Source organism: Bufo bufo, chromosome 6, assembly GCF_905171765.1.
Source record: "Bufo bufo chromosome 6, aBufBuf1.1, whole genome shotgun sequence".
Lineage (NCBI taxonomy): Eukaryota > Metazoa > Chordata > Amphibia > Anura > Bufonidae > Bufo > Bufo bufo.
Window position 1 is genome coordinate 413,643,597 of NC_053394.1, and position 12,446 is coordinate 413,656,042.

The 12,446-nt window shown below is 45.6% G+C and overlaps 1 protein-coding gene across 1 annotated transcript in view; it reads left to right on the top strand.

Moving 5' to 3' along the window:
• The window catches only part of RPTOR (regulatory associated protein of MTOR complex 1), a 294,108-nt gene that overhangs the window by 111,320 nt on the left and 170,342 nt on the right, over positions 1–12,446 (top strand). The window lies entirely within an intron of this gene.

Sequence of the window (12,446 nt, forward strand, 5' to 3'; positions counted from 1 at the left end):
CCACTGCCTGTCTGGCTGGCTGCCTTTTGAGCCACTGCCTGTCTGGCTGGCTGCCTTTTGAGCCACTGCCTGTCTGGCTGGCTGCCTTTTGAGCCACTGCCTGTCTGGCTGGCTGCCTTTTGAGCCACTGCCTGTCTGGCTGGCTGCCTTTTTGAGCCACTGCCTGTCTGGCTGGCTGCTTTTTGAGCCACTGCCTGTCTGGCTGGCTGCTTTTTGAGCCACTGCCTGTCTGTCTGGCTGACTGCCTTTGAGTATTTGCTTGGCTGTCTGTTTACCCCTTTGGGTCAATGCCTAAAAAAATGATGGCTGCCTGGGAGCTTGGGCCTTTCTGGTTCACTGCCTTGAGCCTGTGGTAATTAAAAAAAAAAAAAAAACTGTTTTTGTGGCAGGGTGACTATTTTCACGGCCTCATGTTCCTATAGAGCTGATTTGCTTTGCATTGTAGCTGGCTGCTCCTGCTGCTGGGCTTATCTAGTGCAGCTGTGTTTGTTCAGCTACTTACTTTGCATAGGCAGTGTCTGCATGGTTGGCGGCTTTGGTTGCCATGTCTGTGTGGCTGGCGGCTCATGCCGCCGTGTCTTGATAACTGACTGTTCTTGCAACAGTATCTGGATGACGGTACCTGGCTCTCAGCAGGTATCTATGTGACCAGCTGTGCCTCAGATGCAACCATTTCTTGGTGGCGGTCTACCTTGATAGCTATGCCTGCATGGTGGACTGGTTCTGTGGCTATGCCTGGTTGACCGTTTGTAGTTTAAAGATCTACCTTAAGCATAGTACACCAACAAAGCCCTATAATGTTTCTAGTGGAGAATGAGAAGATGGACTGGACCAGATGGTTTAGAGCCCTATAAGTCTCCTAGTTGGGAGTGAAGATATGGGCTGGACCATGTTGTTTGGACGTCCTACAGGACATATGGCGTACCAACAAAGCCCTATATGGCTCCTGGTTGGGAGTAAAAAGATGGGGTGGTCCATTTAGTCTGGATTGCCTACAGGAGTTATGGCTCACCAGCAAAACCCTATGAATACTTGCCGCCGATCTAGAACTTCCCAGGGAGTCCCTGAATGGTCGGCAGTTATCTGCTGGGGTCCTTCGTGTGGTAGTTTCCAGCGGTGGGGACCTTAAGAGGTCTGAAGGGTCCAGGGAGCTCTTTGGACCTCCTGCAGCAGATACGTGAGCCCCTCCAGATAAGGGATTGATGCCACGGTAGGGTTCCATCATGGATGCCAGATTGCGAGAAAATTTTGAGATTTTGGCATCTAAAGTTCTTCTGGTCCTCCAGTAGATCTTTGATCACTGGGTGGGGTGCGTGCTGGGTGAGTTCCCCTCTACGTGCTCCCTGAAGATTCAACAGTGCCTTTGAAGGGCCTCTCTCATGGGGAACTTTTGGTGAGGCTGGAAGAAACATCTGTCTCGGAATATAATCTGCACCAAAGGAATCGGTGTTCAGCAATCATCTTCAGTTTGATCATTCTGCGTCAAGATAAGTACTTCTCTAAGATGTTTTCTTAAATCTGTTATGATTTCTGTTAACATTTAATGAGAAACCCATATAAGATTTATTTTATAAGATTATCCTGGGTTTAAGGTATAATGTTGAAATTCCTAGGTTAGGATGTTTATTGTTCCCACTTTTTTTAGTTTGGACCTCTTGTTAGCTTTTGGGGTCTTCATAGCTTAAGATTACTTTTCAAGCACGTCCCTCTCGAGGGGTATTTTTTATCTCTGGTATTTGATCTCTCTATGATGCAGTCATGGGTGAAGGGAAAAATTATAATTACACTTACCGGTAATTGGATTTTCCAGAACCCATGACAGCACCCCTCTAATTCCCTCCCTGGTGCTTATGGTTGATGAAAATTGTTTCTGTCTTTCAAGTAAAAAGAAAAAGGAAGAATGAGATTATAGAAATTCTATTTTGTACGTCTTCTACTGATCTACTCTGGAATCAACACTGAGGGAGGAAGTGGGTGTTCCCTTTTTGATTTGCTCTGGGGCTTCCTTTCCAGTTGTGGGGGTGGATCCCTCTCTCTATGGTGCTGTCATGGGTTCTGGAAAATCCAATTACCGGTAAATGTAGTTATCATTTTTTGAAAAACGGAGAAGAATAGGACATGTTCTGTGCTCTGACTCCCAGTGATCTCGAAAATGAGGGGTCCCATAGTTGCCTTTCTGAATGGAGCAGGTAGGTGCACTACTCTATTCACCTCTATGGAGATGGCACAGAAAATGAAGCTTGGCACTGAAATGCAGAAAATTCATAAGTTTATTGAAATCCACAGAAGAAATAGATAAAACTTAATGTTTTCGGTACAAACGTGGACCTGCCTCAGACACTGCAAAAATAACCTACGGTATATTGATATGAGACGCAAAATATAAGGTACAAGGGTGCCCTCACCCATGGCGGAAAAGCCTCTAAATTCGGGAAGGGAACCACAATGATGTGACTATGCACATAGAGGGGTCGCTGGTGACAGATTCCCTTAAAGGGGTCCCAAAAAAAAGTACTACTTAGTATATGAACGGATGTGGATGTGGATGATAGATTGAGCTGACTAGGCGTTGATGGACAAGTCACCATGCCAATTTCCCATTTCTCTAATTTGACTTGAACCTCACCAGTTTCCCCATTACATCACTGAACTGCCAGAACACCGGACAGGAAGTGCTGTCATAGGGACGCAGAGGAGATGCAGGTTGAAATAAGATGGTAGTCAGGAGCCGTTATTTAATGTAGATCTGCCGAAAGTCATGTCGCAAATTCCCTTACGTTCTTCCTGACTGCCTGATATTGTTTAAGAGCCACCCGATGTAATTACTCCATGCACGACCCGGGGTTGACGTGGCATTTACCCTATGCCAGTTGTCAGTGCTGTCATCGTTGTGTCTAATAAGGTCAGCGGCAAACGGCGGTTTTGTTTACCGGCCTTCACATCTTTACAGGACACCTTACAGGTCCACAGCCTGCTCCCGGCTGGTAGGTAATGAGCCATGGGCTGCGTGGAATACACAAGAGTCAAATCCATGCATAGAAACATTCATTACTTAAACCGCAAAGAGCAACGGCCTGGAAAACTGCCATGTTATTTTGGTGTAGTAGTCCTAATTCTTATGCTTTTAAGGGCTCGATCCACATATCAAGTACTACGTGAAATATCATGGTTGACAGAGTTTTCAGCACTGTGTTTGCTTAGTGCTCTTTCTTAGGGCTCAGCTGAGCTCATTGACTCCATCTTGGCTGCATTGTCCAGTAGGGTTCGAAGGTAGTCTGCTTTCCAGCTTTAGAGAGTTAAGCTGGTAGGCATTGATTTTTCTGACCCCTATAACCTGCCCTTGTAAGTCTAGACAAAGTACATGTAGTTAATCAGCAGAACCCCTTTTAATTGTGGTGATAGCATCTAAATTACCTGTACATACGGTATAATGAAAGCTTAAGCTGGGTTCTCAAGACATGCAGTTTTCAAATTGATTGATAATGGCCACGCGTTTTTTGGGTGTAAGGGCCCCTGTAAATGTAGTGGTTTACCGCACTTCACTTTTATTTGCTACTTGAAACCACAGCAAGTATAGGTGAAGCACAACAATTAATGGTAATCTGCGGCTTGCGCGTAATGTGTGTGCGCACGGCAAACTATGATCACGAACATAAAACCATGTTATGGCCGCTACGTGAGAACCCAGCCTCAAATTATTTTCTGGAAAATCTTAATTATAACACGGACTTTGGGGCTTTTAACATCATCTCCTGCTGCCCTATAATTGAGATTATCCCATGACTAATGTAAAAAATAAAATTCAGACATCATATGGTACATGACAATCTCTTTCTATTAAAGCTAGAACCAGCCCTGTACCTCACATGAGTCCAGAGATCTCCCCATTCATTGCTGTGATATATTTATTTCAAGCTGGCAGCTCAAGGGGAGTGTCCTTTCTGCTGCAGCTAAGGGGGCGTGTCCATGCTCTCCCTATCACAGCTCAGAAGGCAGTTGAAGGATGAAACGGAGCATGTGCGGCCTTCTCGGTGAGCAGGTCAAAGAAATAAAGATAAAAACAAACAGCAGGTGGCGCTCTACAGATGCATTTTGTTGAATAACCCAGTACGAAGTTTTTAATTACATGCAATTACAGAAGTATTCAGATCCAGGAGCTGGTTTGAAAACTGTAGAATATTTTTTGTCGGACAACCCCTTTACCTCCTCCCGACCGCCTAATGCAGGGATGCGTCCTGCGGGCGGTCGGTTTGTTCCTCGTTGACGCATCGGCGCGTCATCTCGCGAGACACGAGATTTCACAGGATCGGAAGGTAAACGAGCTGATCTACAGCCTGCCAGCGGCGATCATTCGCTGGCAGGCTGTAAATGCGATTTTTTTTTAACCCCTGAAAGGTATATCAGACGCTGTTTTGTTAACAGCGTCTGATATACCTGCTACCTGGTCCTCTGGTGGTCCCTTTTGCTTGGATCGACCACCAGAGGACACAGGCAGCTCTGTAAGTAGCACCAATCACCACACTACACTACACCCCCCCCTGTCACTTATTAACCCCTTATTAACCCCTGATCACCCCATATAGACTCCCTGATCACCCCCCTGTAAGGCTCCATTCAGACGTCCGTATGTGTTTTGCGGATCCGCAAAACACAGACACCGGCAATGTGCTTTCCGCATTTTGCGGATCCGCACATTGCCAGAACTATATAGAAAATGCCTTTTCTTGTCCGCAATTGCGGACAAGAATAGGACATGTTCTATAGGCTCTACAAAAAATGATCTTGTGCGCACACTTGCGTTCAGTCCGCCCCACCGCAGTGACAGAATTTTTTTTTCTGATCACTGCAAAAACACAGTAAAATCGCTGCGGCGCTATAAAGATCACTTTTGAGGGTCATGGCGAGTTCATAGAAGGTTTTTTTTTTTTTGGCACAAGTTATCGGAAATTGTTTTTTTTTTTTTTTTTTTTTTTCTTACAAAGTCTCATATTCCACTAACTTGTGACAAAAAATTTAATCTCGCATGAACTCGCCATACCCCTCACGGAATCCAAATGCGTAAATTTTTTTAGACATTTATATTCCAGACTTCTTCTCACGCTTTAGGGCCCCTAAAATGCCAGGGCAGTATAAATACCCCACATGTGACCCCATTTTGGAAAGAAGACACCCCAAGGTATTCGCTGAGGGGCATATTGAGTCCATGAAAGATTGAACTTTTTGTCACAAGTTAGCGGAAAGGGAGACTTTGTGAGAAAAAACAAAAAAAATATCAATTTCCGCTAACTTGTGCCAAAAAAAAAAAAACTTCTATGAACTCACCATGCCCCTCACGGAATACCTTGGGGTGTCTTCTTTCCAAAATGGGGTCACATGTGGGGTATTTATACTGCCCTGGCATTTTAGGGGCCCTAAAGCGTGAGAAGAAGTCTGGAATCCAAATGCCTAAAAATGCCCTTCTAAAAGATACTCATTGGAATGTGGGCCCCTTTGCCCACCTAGGCTGCAAAAAAGTGTCACATGTGGTATCGCCGTACTCAGGAGAAGTAGGGCAATGTGTTTTAGGGTGTATTTTTACATATACCCATGCTGGGTGAGAGAAATATCTCTGTAAAATGACAACTTTGTATAAAAAAAATGGGAAAAGTCGTCCTTTACAGAGATATTTATCTCTCACAGTATGGGTATATGTAAAAATACACCCCAAAACACATTGCCCTACTTCTCCTGAGTACGGCGATACCACATGTGTGACACTTTTTTGCAGCCTATGTGGGCAAAGGGGCCCATATTCCAAAGAGCACCTTTATGATTTCACATGGCATTTTTTACGCATTTTGATTCCAAACTACTTCTCACGCTTTAGGGCCCCTAAAATGCCAGGGCAGTATAAATACCCCACAAGTGACCCCATTTTGGAAAGAAGACACCCCAAGGTATTTTGTGAGGGGTATGGTGAGTTCATGTAAAATTTTATTTTTTGTCACAAGTTAGTGGAATATGAGACTTTGTAAGAAAAATAAAAATAAAAAATCATTTTTCACTAACTTGTGACAAAAAATAAAAACTTCCATGAACTCACTATGCCCATCAGCGAATACCTTAGGGTGTCTACTTTCCGAAATGGGGTCATTTATGGGGTGTTTCTACTGTCTGGGCATTGTAGAACCTCAGGAAACATGACAGGTGCTCAGAAAGTCAAAGTGCGTAAATTCAAATTTTTGCACCATAGTTTGTAAACGCTATAACTTTTGTGCAAACCAATAAATATACACTTATTGCATTTTTTTTTTTATCAAAGACATGTAGAACAATAAATTTAGAGAAAAATTTATATAGAAATGTAGTTATATTTGAAAAATTTTACAACAGAAAGTGAAATTTTTTATTTTTTTTTGCAAACATTTCGGTCAATTTCGATTAATAACAAAAAAAGTAAAAATGTCAGCAGCAATGAAATACCACCAAATGAAAGCTCTATTAGTGAGAAGAAAAGGAGGTAAAATTCATTTGGGTGGTAAGTTCCATGACCGAGCAATAAACGGTGAAAGTAGTGTAGGTCAGAAGTGTAAAAAGTGGTCTGGTCATTAAGGGGGTTGAAGCTAGGGGAGCTGAGGTGGTTAATCCGATTTTTATTGAGATAATTGGAGCATTGTTATGAAACAAGTTGGGATATGAGCTATTTTAGTTATTAGTCCTTGTCGTCGTGATATCGAATGAGTTCAGCGGTTTCTCTTTTGTGTCTGCAGTTTTGCACCTCTCGCTCTCTCGCGTCCTATAAAGAATTGCTGGTTTTATTTGTTTGTTTCCGTGTCGTGTTGATTCTTCTCATTCTTCATCAGCACCCACATTCTGCAGCTTCCAGCACTGCCCTAAACGGCAGATACCACAGTGCTAACATGGCACCGAGGAATCCTTATTGACAGTCTGCTTTGTTTATTGCACCAATTACAATTCTCATTTACATGAATGTAGTAAAGTGAAGCGGTGCCAAGTATGATGACTGTGCCAAGAGCGCTTCTGGATGAGACTACTGCCTGGAAGGGCGGAGAGGGATTCTCCCATCAGCTGGAAAGGAAAGCAGAGAGGAGTCCTGCTCCATATCTCCTTGGGGTCCAATATGAGCAATAAGGGATGTGAAGACTTAGGCAAGGGCCATGCCAAGGTTCCAGAGCCGTCACTTCTCATTGGCTTGTTTTTTTTGCACCTTAGCGTAACATTCAAATAAAAAAAATAATAATAATCCATCGTGCTTTGTGCCATGTTAGATCTTCGCCCGAGACTTTAGAGGCCCTTTTAGGTGGGTACATACTTTGACCAAATCATAACGATCCTCATCCATCTTATTGTCCTGAGTAATGCTAAAGGAGACGGAAGGGCCTGGTGCATGTTTACCTTCCCCTTCCATGACACTTGTGCCTATTTTACCTCTGACCTTTATTTGCTAATATTGCAGGGCCTTAGTGACCCCATGAGCTGCCTCTATGATAAGTAAATGTTTGGTGCTAGGAAAATTTCCTAAAACTTTCTTACAATATTCAGCATGAATGCTAAATGTCATGGTTGATGAGGAAACGATTGACTCTCAGCTTGAAGCCCTCCTTGGGTCACTGGAGAGCAGTGACGTACAGTATGGTAACTCTGCAGTAATGCTCATAATGAGGATTTGGGGATGAGAACAATGGGTATTCCCTCCCTCAATGCTAGTTAGTGACACCTAAAGTTGATAAGTGTGGTCTAGGGTCAGAATTAAGGGGCCTGGTCTGGAGCTCGAATTATGAGGCCTTGTTATGGGATCTAAATTAAGAGGCCTCGTTATGGTGTCTAAATTAGGAGACCTAGATATGGGGGTCTGAATTAAAAGGCCTCGTTATTTGCGTCTGAATTAGGAGGCCTTGCTATTTGCGTCTGAATTACAGGGCCTAGGCTGGGGTCTGACTTTTTAGGTCTAGCCTAAATTATGGAGCTGTGTCTGAATTCTAAGGCCTGGTTCTGGGTCATAGACCCTAGGTCTAATCTGGGATCTACTTGTCTGTGTGTCCAGGCTTTCAAAAAATAAAAATAAAAAAAATTACATTTTACCTTCACATGGAATCTGAGATGGTCTTGGGCAACCCCCTCTCTATAAAAGGAACCCCAAAAAAAAAAAACACCCTCCACTGTAAAGTCCTTTACCTGGGACAATATTCCCAGTAATATTTGGAAAAAAGTTACTGTATATTTTGACAAAACCCTCTTCATGGCAAGCCACATCCTGACTAACCATACCTTGTCGAAGATGGAAGTGTCGGCAGTTCTGATTCATACATGCTGGAAGTTGTAGTTAAGCAAAAGCTGGAGAGCTGCTGGTTGGACACCAACCAGTATATAGTGATATACGGTGTATACTCTGCACTGGGATGTCACCAGCGGTTAACTCAATGCAACATTTACCCAAGCACCTAACCAGAAGCTTTATGCCGTCTTGAAATTTCACTTGGGGCCCGACTAAACTTCAGACTGGTGAATGTTCTCAGAGAAGCCCCCCGATACGGTGGCGGCATGGTCTGCTGTTGAAGGGCATTTTCTGAAACCAAGGTAAGATGACACTTTGCATATCCAGAGGTTTGTCACTTGCTTCTCTTCCCTCAACACGACGGCTCTGCACAAACGTACACGCTTCCCATGACTTTTCTGTACGTCCCTTTTTATATATTTTTTTTAATTAACTACTGAAGTGTCCGCAGTACATCAAAGCAAGTGCGGATGTGACAGCGCATGGAGAGGGGCATGAAAGCTCGCCGAACACGAAACCTAATTACTGGTAACCCATCACTCCTGCTTTTTTCGGCTTCTTCTTTGACAGTTTTGAGGCGGCGCTATTGATTTACTGCTCCCGCGCTCGTGGCTAGAGATGACTCTTTATGGTAGGGGGTAGTCACACGATGTAAGGGGCACGCACAGGAGTGTACTCACATTTAGGAATGATAATAGTATGTCCTTGAGTTGCCCACTCTCCGACGTCTCCGTCCCTAGCAAAGCTGGACTGAAACCATAATTTAATCTGTACGGCTAAGCCAAGGTACCATTAAGGAGCTTGGGAAAGCTGGGTGATAGCCCAATATGGCTTATAATCATGTACCTGCCATTTTGGTAGTCACCAGTTTATGGGATGTCGCTTCCATGGCTGCATGATCACTCTCATAAATAGTTAGGTTTGACGTTCAGCAGCTCGGGAAGGTGGGTGACTGCTCATATTGGGCTAAGATAGAACTGACTTGGAGTTACATGTCTACATAAGTCATTCCTGAAATTCTTTATAAAAATGGAGTGATACTGTGTGGCTCCGGGATACCGCTTTAATACATTATCACCATGTTACAGCCTGGGTGGCCTCTTGCCCTGTGACAGTATTGCCTCGGCACTATCCTTAACAATGCCCCTTACTGCAGTCTGTTAGAGTCCATTCACACATCCGCAATTCCATTCCGCATTTTGCAGAACGGAATTGCGGACCCATACATTTCTATGGGGCCGCACGACGTGCGGCCCCGTTCGGAATTGCGGACCCGCACTTCCAGGTCCGCAATTCCGATCCTGAAAAAAATAGAACATGTCCTATTCTTGTCCGCAATAGCGGACAAGAATAGGCATATTCTCTTTGTGCCTACAATGTGCGGTCCGCAGAATGCGGAACGCACATTGCCGCTGTCCGTGTTTTGTGGATCCGCAAAACACACACGGATGTGTGAATGGACCCTTAGAACCATAAAGCAATGTGCCAAATACTATTAATTGCCCTCTTTAGGTCCTAAGATTGTCCTTTTCAGATACCGCCATATAGATCATCCTAGTGCTATTCATATAAATAAGTACGTGGTACATGTGCGGCGAGTGTTACGTGCGCGACATGAGTCCAGTGTGTGAGTGGTACGTGTGCGGCATGTGTCCAGTGTGCGAGTGGTACGTGTGCGGCATGTGTCCAGTGTGCGAGTGGTACATGTGCGGCATGTGTCCAGTGTGAGAGTGGTACGTGTGTGGCATGTGTACAGTGTGCGAGTGGTACGTGTGCGGCATGTGTCCGGTGTGCGAGTGGTACGCGTGCGTCATGTGTCCGGTGTGCGAGTGGTACGTGTGCGTCATGTGTCCGGTGTGCGAGTGGTACGTGTGCGGCATGTGTCCGGTGTACGAGTGGTACGTGTGCGGCATGTGTCCGGTGTGCGAGTGGTACGTGTGCGGCATGTGTCCGGTGTGCGAGTGGTACGTGTGCGGCATGTGTCCGGTGTGCGAGTGGTACGTGTGCGGCATGTGTCCGGTGTGCGAGTGGTACGTGTGCGGCATGTGTCCGGCGTGCGAGTGGTACGTGTGCGGCATGTGTCCGGCGTGCGAGTGGTACGTGTGCGGCATGTGTCTGGTGTGCGAGTGGTACGTGTGCGGCATGTGTCCGGTGTGCGAGTGGTACGTGTGCGGCATGTGTTGTCTGTGTAAGTGGTACGTGTGCGGCATGTGTCCGGTGTGCGAGTGGTACGTGTGCGGCATGTGTCCGGTGTGCGAGTGGTACGTGTGCGGCATGTGTCCGGTGTGCGAGTGGTACGTGTGCGGCATGTGTCCGGTGTGCGAGTGGTACGTGTGCGGCATGTGTCCGGCGTGCGAGTGGTACGTGTGCGGCATGTGTCCGGTGTGCGAGTGGTACGTGTGCGGCATGTGTCTGGTGTGCGAGTGGTACGTGTGCGGCATGTGTCCGGTGTGCGAGTGGTACGTGTGCGGCATGTGTTGTCTGTGTAAGTGGTACGTGTGCGGCATGTGTTGTCTGTGTAAGTGGTTAGTGGTACTTACATGCATGTGTTTAGAACATGACTGGCACCTTAGGGCCACACACTTGCACAGGGCCCCTCTGCGAAGCACCTATGGCTCTGAATTACCAGACTGTAGAGCGGCCATGCTGTGTGACATCCACACTGACAGTATCTTATCTGCTCATAGGAAAGTTGTTTGTTTTTTGTGTCTTCCCCTTAAAAAAAATCTTAACAAATGGCTTCAGGAAAGCGTTTCTTCACAGCAGAGCGTGAAATCAATGCGCCTCTGCCCTGATAAGATCCCGTCACACTTAATCACCGCTGTCATGGGCGCTCGTCTTCTCTATATTTTCGGTCTAGATCTTTGCCATCCAGCGCTGCTCTGTAGCAAATGTCATTTTTCTTTAATTCCATCGTGTCTGTGTCTGGCACAAAGTTTCCCTCTGATTTCTTGCTCATTTTCTTCACCACTGTCACAGGTTGACTTTTAAAGAAGTTTCTCCATGTCACGTCACATCTGACAGTAAGTAAAGGCTCTAATCTGTTCCTTAAAGCCCGCATTAAAGGAACACTAAGCCCCTGCACGTGCACGACCTTCTGGCATATACAGGCTGCTCCCTTCTGAATGCAGAAGTAGTCATTTCCTATACCCCTCCTAGAGGGGGCAGCACAGAGCATATGACTTCTACCATATTTTGGCACCTTACAGAGAGGGCACAGTGCAAAATGAGCTAAAAGTAGCCTTATATGGCTAAGACCACCGCCATCCTTATCCCCTATAGGACATATTGGGTGTCATAGAGGTGGTCATAGTGGTCAGGACACGCCCTCCTGTCAGGCTACACGGGGTTTGTTTGCAGTCTGTTACCATGGAGATACATGGGTCTGCCAGCTGTGGACAGAAACCAAAATTTTAATTGCCTTTTTTTCTTTAGATGTATTCTAGCAAGAGATGAATAATTATAATTCTGTTAGTCGTTCTCCTATGCGTTTGCTTCTGTGGGACAACAAGAATGGCTGCCGTTGCGTCTCACATGTGGGGTGAGGGTCATCCCATCCAGCTTTCCCAGGGCTCTGTATGTCAGATCAGCGCTACATCTTAAGATCTGCAGCACCGACTGTTAGTGTTTGTCTCACACTGAATCCATCAGGTAGCTGCTCTGACAGCTCGATATGTAGCCCTCATCTCTGAGATCCTGACAGCTCCTAAACGCCCAATAAAGCCGTACTCTTATCAGTTTGATAGTGAGTGTTTATGAGCTGTCAGGAATGTATAGACAGGGGCTACAGATCGTGCTGTCAATGCAGCTCCCTTACGGATTCAGTGTGAGGCTGAGAGCCTTGCCGGGCCCCTCCAATCCAGTCCTCTGCCCGAGCTGCAGCAGTGACGTTCTGCATACAGTTGGAGCCAATCACTGGCCTCAGCGCTGTTCGGCATGCAACTGCTGCAGCCTGGGGACAGGATGAAGTGGTTGCGCTAAATCGGAGGGGCCTGGAAAAGTAAATGTAAGTGTTGTTATTATGTTATCAGGGTCCAGAAAAAAAAAAAAAAACCTGGACAACATTGTTAAACAGAATCTGTCACCGTTGACCTGAAAATAAAGCCTTCTGCCTGTGTAGATGTGCCCTTGTCACATCTGATACCTGTTTGTCCCACAATGCCCCCAATTT